Here is a 7,500-nt window from a genome sequence, read left to right on the forward strand (position 1 = left end):
TGCGTATTCTTTTGGTTTTGTCGCTGACTCCTTTTTCCACTTCCCCCTATTCACCCATTGGCTGTTCTCCAATATCCTTTTCCATTTCCTTTGTTAGGTTCCTTTTGGTCATGAAAGCTTCCATGGAGGTTGATCCAGTGGTGTTGTTATGTGGTCGATTTTTTTTTTTTTTTGCGTCGGTGTTGTTATCGATATGTCGTATGAGACTTCATGTAATGGCCTTCCAGGAGAAACACAGGGTTGGAGTTTGTAAAAAGCCATGTAGACCTGAGCGGGTTCCGAATTACTCTGTCGGTCGCGAGTTTAAGACTGAAGCAACAGAGAACCTAGAAATATTTCTTGGGTTATAATATTTAGGTCCCGTTGAACCAATTGATTTGCCACGTAAAATAAATCTTCGGGCCAGATCCATGGGCATGTTATGTACAACTTAAATTTATAACGTCAGCTATTACTAAGAATTAGCAAAACGGTAATGAGAGCGGAAAATTCTTTCTCATGAAAAGATACAATACTTCTCGAGCCTGCTAATTCACAGGTGTTTGCTGTATACCGAGTCACACAAACAGTGTAGCCAAATTGGAGTGAGGAAAAAACGCCAATTCTAGTGAATTCGGAGACGTTGGTGATTTCAAACCACAGGAGATCTAGTGGATTTGTAAAGACTTGCAGGGATTTTAATGAAATTTGTATAAAAATCTAAAATGGATGTGATTCTCTAATAAGCCCATGTTAAATTATGAATTTTCGTTCAGAATATTAGTTAAATTACTACATTTGTTAAAATATCATTTTGGGTAGGAAAGTACTGAGATGCATCCAGCAATAATACACTTCAAGAATTAAGTGGCCTTGCAATGACCTCATTCAGTTACCAAAATCGAGATACTGTTCGGTCAACTAAATGTGGTGAAAACTAAATTAAGAATCAGACAAAGGCAGTGGGTTAATGTTGTTTTCACTATTCAAAGAGACTACAAAGAACGGAGAACAGCCACGTACTTATGACCTTCGAAAGTGTGATAGAGAAAATAAGAACATTGTTGGGAAGCAAGCATTTAAGCATCACTTCAATCTGCAACGGATGAGGAAGTAGAAAATCTTGAGGAAGATTGTCTCGTATTGTTATCACCGGAGGATTAATTCTGCAATTCTGGGCATTCACAAACTCAAAACTAGTCAAATGGATGAGTAATGAATAAAAAATAGTTTACTGATATTTTAGGAAAAATGAAAAATTTGCCTGCTTTTGGGTCTATATAGCGGATTTCAGTACATAAACTAACCAACCAAATGGTTACGTTTGGCAATAATAGAGGACATATTTTTGACAATGACAACAGTCACAGTGGACAGTTTGACAGTTGTCACTTTGTGGTGAACTGTGTATCCGTCAATCGCGTTACCTGTTTTTCGGGTGGAGTGTGATTAGCACCGTGTTCTTTCTTATAGATTAGGATTTTGAAAAATTTAGCTACTTACAAGTACAATATTCATAAATATGCCTTGTGTTGTGTAAATTGCTCAATATGATCGATCGTCGATCACCAGTGAAGGTGAGAAAGGTAGTAATTTCTAAGTAGGCTAGGCCAAATATTGCTGTTGTACATTACAGCCTTAGAAAGCTATTTTTTAGTTGCTGGTATTTATACTATTGATAAAAAAATGTATTTAACAATATGATGTGTTTTTTTATAATAGGCCTGTGTATTAAAATGTGGGAATCCAATAGGTTTTGATAAGTGTTTTATGTTCCTCTCGGATATACATGCCTATTAATTCCTGCCCAAAGGCTAACAATCAGTGTGAATCTGTACAATACTTTATGCATTTTCTGCTAGGTTCCCAAGCGAGTCTGCCTTCGTTGGTACTAATTTTCACCAGTTAACCACCCTTTCAGTTTGTGATTAAAGAAGCAAATAAAAAACAGAGTGAAATGCAGGGATATACATTAACCTAACCATCTTAACCTACCATAGGTTGCTCGGTTCTATACGATCAGTATGGGCCATTTCCCCACCCAACCTCTCTTAAAGTATGGTTTCTAATGGCATTTCCTGTCATTGTCAGATAAAAAGGTTGTTAGAAGCTCATCAAAAACTATAGGTCTAGATACTAGCCTATATTTCACCACTTTCAAGAAATCATGTTGATGAAAACAAAGCAGCTCCATGACATTGAATAGGCTACCTCATTTCCTAGGTTCTGGCCCAAGTGAATAATCATATCTTTTCAAACACATAACTAAAGAAAAATGTGTGTAGTAAAAATAGAAAGAAACCACCAGAATCATAGGTGTGGCTTACTGATAACATGAAAGTAAAAGCTATTCTGCTCAATATATGACAAAAGAACATTCTTGAACAGGTGCAGTTTAACTCAGCACCTGTATTATAATTCAGAAATCGAGCCCAATTTCATTAGATACTTTTGAAGAGTTATGCATATAAGAAAAACTTCATAATTATTATGAAGAAACAAGATCCTATGGCTCATTTATGTTCCGAAAGAAAATGTCATAAATATTACTATATGGTGGACCTCAGTGAGGATTTGTGGTTTTTGGGTGGGGTAAATTAGATAAAATGGGATTTATTGGTAAAAGGTTATTATAGGGACACTTTCTAACCTAACCTAACCTATGTACTGGAACATAGCAGGCCATGGGCCCCTCAGTGATTGGTAAAATAATAGGCAGATTTTTACCATACATTTCAATTGTATTTTGCACTTGAAAATATGACTATGTTTCAGTGTGTGTTTTGGACATTTCTGACATTCATTTTGATAGTAAATTAAGTTTTAGAAATACTGGACTGACCTTATATGTTACAAATATAAGAACCGCAGTTGGAAACTGGGTTTTCTGTAAGCTATCCCTGGGCAACTGTGGCCTTTCCTGGCCAGGCACTTTCACCCCCCCCCTCACCTAACCTAACTTAGGGTGAGGCATCCTTGCATGGACAGTAGATAAATAATAGGGTTGCAGCCTAACCCAACCACACCTAAGCTGACATAACGTAGGGTGCCAGGTCCTTTACTTGGCATGGGTTTTGGACCCCCCCACCTAACATAACCTAGGTTACCAGGTCCTTACTTACCTTGTACATGTTGCTGCTATGAAATGTTTAATAAACCGTACCTTAATCTGAATTAGTACTTGAAGGTATATCATGTGGACATTAGAGTAGTTCTTTGTATTTTACCCAACCCTAAAAATCAGGTTTCCTACTGTTGCCCTTCCATAATTGTTTAATATAATGGTGTTCATCATCTTTAAAAATTAAATTGTTATAATGAATGCAAGAAATGTTCAAAACAAACACTAAAAAAAAAGTGTGTGAACTTTTGGAATACAGTGTAAATAATCCGAGGGTCAAGATTGTAATATCTACACCAATGAGGACATTACTGAAAACTGAGACTGGTTTTTCAAGTAATGCCTTGATTTCAGAAACTCACTTAATTGGTGAAACTATAACAGTTAAACCAATCAGGTTTTAGCATTGTCCATGTAAATACATTTCCAGGTGAAAATAATTGAAAGACGGTGAAAATAAGCCAGGTACCCTCACCAATATGCACCAGGACAAACAGACTCTGCACTGATGAGCACATCACTGAGAACTGAAGCTGGTTTTTTTTTCGAGCAATGCCAGAATTCCAAAAACCCACTTAATTGGTGAAACTTAGAATAAATGAACCAATCAGGTTTCAGGATTGTCAATGTACCCACATTTCCAGATGGAAATAACTAAAGCCCCTGATAATATGCCAACCATCCATGCCCATCAAAGTTCCATGACAAACAAAATCTGATTAGGAGCGAGCCCCACTTCTATGTTTGTCAAAATATGAAGAAAAAAGTTGGAAAAGTGTGAGCCTGTAACAATATTCGTTAGTCAATATAATCTTAATAAATTTGCATCAAATTTTAAAGATTTTCATATTAAGCATGTTGGAGATTTTAAGTACAAAGCAAAAATTTCCAGTATCTAGAACTGGTGTTAAAGTAAAAAAGTAAAAATACAAATATGATAGTATTTAAAGTAATACATATTTCCTGACTTAACCTAACCTAATCTAGGAGGCTGAGCTCCACCTGGCCTTGGCCAAGCCCATTCAGCCTTTTGTATAGTAAAAGGCAGTGTTACTCTCAGGGATACATCCTAACCCAACATGACCTAAAATGATGGTTCTTACCAGCCTGGCTTTGGCGCAGTTGGCTGGTATATACCATAGTCATAGAGTAAAGAATGGTGAGTAATGAAAATCTAAATTTCAGTGGTAAATTCTTTTTTATCAGCATGTAATGTTTTACTGGTCTGTGTTAAATTCCAAGATGTAACCTAAAATAGCTGGCAGTTTCTCAGTTGGATTAAATAGATAAAACATAGTAAATTACTTAATGTTAGTTAGCATGGTCACTTGATGTCACTGCAGTAATGCTCAGTGCAAATTATTTATTTTCATAGGCAAGCAATAACAGTTAACAGAAGCACAGATAACTTCCTTGCACTGATTACTTCAGAGGCTTTGGAAAGAAAGTTCAAGAAAATTAAAAAAAAATTGTTTGAAACATCACCTTTGACTTTGAAAATGTATATAAGTAAATGTGTAGTCATAATCTACTATGGTAGTTGGTGTGCATAGGGAAGTCAATATCCTATAAGAAATTAACACTGGTTACAACTTTCGAATTTAGTACGTAGCATTGGCTGGCCTTCAGCAGCCCTCCTACTCACCTTGAGGCCTTGAGCCAAGAATGAAGGAGGACATGCTTTGTGACTGGATATGGGAACCTCTTGGTGGAAGTTCCTTCTCCTCCAGAGATATTTCTGTTCTTGGATTAATCAAATAAGAGGTGAGGTGCAAACTTGGGGGATTTCTATATTTCACGTATGTGGACAAAGAACACCCTTCATCTGTACACCAACATCTTGGGAATGTATGCAGCACAGATAGCTGCAGCATTCAGAGGTTTCTCCCTTCACTTCTGCCTTTAGCAGTAGAGATGCATGATTGGGCCGTTCATCACACTGTTGAGCTGTCAGCTAGGGACCTTCTTCTTCTTCTTCTTCTTTGTTTTAACGTGCTTTTTCCCATTTTTATATGGGGTAAGCACGATGCCTTCTTTTGAAGGGACTTTGATTTGGCGTTAGGCTAGGCAGAGCCTCGATCGGCTGCCTGCCTGACATCGCTAGAACCTGGTAACGATGTATGCGGTAATTGTCACCAGTCCCCAGCTCCCTTTTCCCAGCAGCGAGAGAACTGGGCGGTTAGGTGGACAGTTCGAGACGTGTGAGGTGTCTGTTATGTTTTTAGAAGATGTTGGAGTGGCTTTGTTTATGTGTATTGGTCTAGCCAACACCATTGCTGCAAGAATGTCTTGGGAGAAATGAGAGGAGGAGAGACAATGTCAACTCTTATGGGAGTTGAGATTTGGACAGACTGGTCCTATTTGATGTGTTGTTGGAAAAGCTTTCTTCCAAGTATGGGAACTGAGTGATCAATCTGGGACCATGGGTAAGCAGGAAGCCCTTGGTGTTTTGCTGTCCTGTTCTAGACTCCTGGGCTCCCGTGGAGGATGCTTTCTAGCAGTCCTAGGGACAATTTGAGGCATCTCAACCTTATCCACCAATAAAGTCCACAAGAAATTATCAAGTGATCAACTAAATGTCTCTCACTCTGGGCCTCAGCTAACACTGGTAACTCCCATTGGCCCCATGGAAAGTGATATCTAGATCGACTACCTCTCCCGGTCATAGTATGCAGAGATTCCCTTTTGGCTCACTCTTCTCTTTGTCACACATTTTGAGGTAGCTTCAACTAACATACCAGTTAGTGTCATAGATGAGATGAGATGTGCCTATTTTTCAGTTAGTGTCATAGGTGAGATGAGATGTGCCTATTTTTCAGCAGATTTTGGACTTAATTGTCAACCTTCATCTAGACAAACTCCTTTGAGTCCTGTAGTAAAGGCTTATTGCTCAGCATTGAGCCAGGTCTTTCAGCTGAAGGGCATGTACCTCTCTTCCTTAGTAGAGCTTTCTATGCGCATAGGAGTTTAGTCAGCCATGCCCCTTTGGGAGCCTCAGGCTTCAGATTAGGATGTGATTTGAACCCTCCACAGCATAACTTGCGTGCATATAGAGCCCTTGGAAGAAGTTTGGGTGAGATCTCCCCACCAAGACTTCTGCTGTTCTTAAACTTGCTGCAACATGTTAGTGAGTTAAACAGTTATTTGTATCTTATCTGGCAATTGGAGGGCTTGAGATCTCTCTCGCTCTCACTGTTTACAAGTTTGTAGTGAAAACCCTGAACTTGTAATTTTCTGATGAGATTTTCAAGAATTTTTTGGTTCCTCCCCTCCTGGTCTTTCTTAATAGGGAGCCAGATGAGATACTTTTGTGCCAGTGCAAACCTTGCAATACTTGATAGAACTGGACCCCTCAGTCCACAGTTGACATTTCCCTGTAGTACTAGAAGGCACAGGAAGGTGGAATTCAGGAACACCCTTTCCCTCTGGCTTCGTAATGCAGTCCAACAGGTGTTTAGTTCATTCTGCAAGGAGGACGGTCGTCTAGCCCTTATGAGCGCTCACAAAGCCAGGGTCGTTGGCCAATCCCTAGCCTTTTGGGGAAACTTATTGGTTTCACAGGTAATGAGGGAAGATGTCTGAGTAAGCCTCTAAGCACCTCTTGACAAAAAAGCATTACGCCTGAAGTTGGGCCAAATAAAGTTTATCGTTTCTCCGTACATTTTCCTTCATGGAATTAATTGTACATAATTATTTCTTCATTTACATGAAGATTACAATCAATATATTTATATGCATATATAAAGTATTTATATAATATATATTTGATATATAATTTTATATATATACATATAAATTATATATATACACATACTGCACTGTATATAGGCCTATATATATATATATATATATATGTGTGTGTGTGTGTGTGTGTGTGTATGCATGTATGTATGTATAAGAGAGAGAAAGAGAGAGAGTGTACGAGTAAGTAATTACATACCTGCTAGTATGTCATATATTTATTCGAACATAATTTATTCATGTTTCTTTGCCATGTATTATTGATGTTAATTGATCTAAGGCCTCAGTCAGTCTGCTCATTTTGTAGAAATCCCTGGTTTATGCCTATGGGCCTCTGTGTAAGTTTATGGACACTTGACTTCCAAACGATGGCTCTGATAAGAAAAAAAAATGTTAATTATCGAGATGTAAATTTTCATGTTCATGGATGATTGGAATGTGGATCTTAAGTTCTTTTCTTATATCATATACACAATCCGTGTGTTGTATTTTACTTGTATGACAATAAAATTTACCTTTATATTTTTCAAGTTGTAGACACTCCAGCCTCGTTATTCCAAATGCAAATGTTTTCAGCTCAGAAATTCGTAACCTAAACTGAATGTATCTAAACGTGGTAGTATGGTTTATGATATAAGAATTATTATGCTCAATATTCT

At 37.8% G+C, this 7,500-nt stretch overlaps 1 long non-coding RNA gene across 1 annotated transcript in view; it reads left to right on the plus strand.

Annotated features, from left to right (window-relative positions):
- The first annotated feature begins 1,256 nt into the window (after positions 1 to 1,256).
- The window catches only part of LOC136838517 (uncharacterized), a 514,498-nt gene continuing 508,254 nt past the window's right edge, over positions 1,257 to 7,500 (plus strand). Inside the window, exon 1 of the long non-coding RNA XR_010853014.1 lies at positions 1,257 to 1,556. This is a non-coding gene — a long non-coding RNA (uncharacterized lncRNA). The remainder of the gene's footprint in view (positions 1,557 to 7,500) is intronic.

Source organism: Macrobrachium rosenbergii, chromosome 5, assembly GCF_040412425.1.
Source record: "Macrobrachium rosenbergii isolate ZJJX-2024 chromosome 5, ASM4041242v1, whole genome shotgun sequence".
NCBI lineage: Eukaryota > Metazoa > Arthropoda > Malacostraca > Decapoda > Palaemonidae > Macrobrachium > Macrobrachium rosenbergii.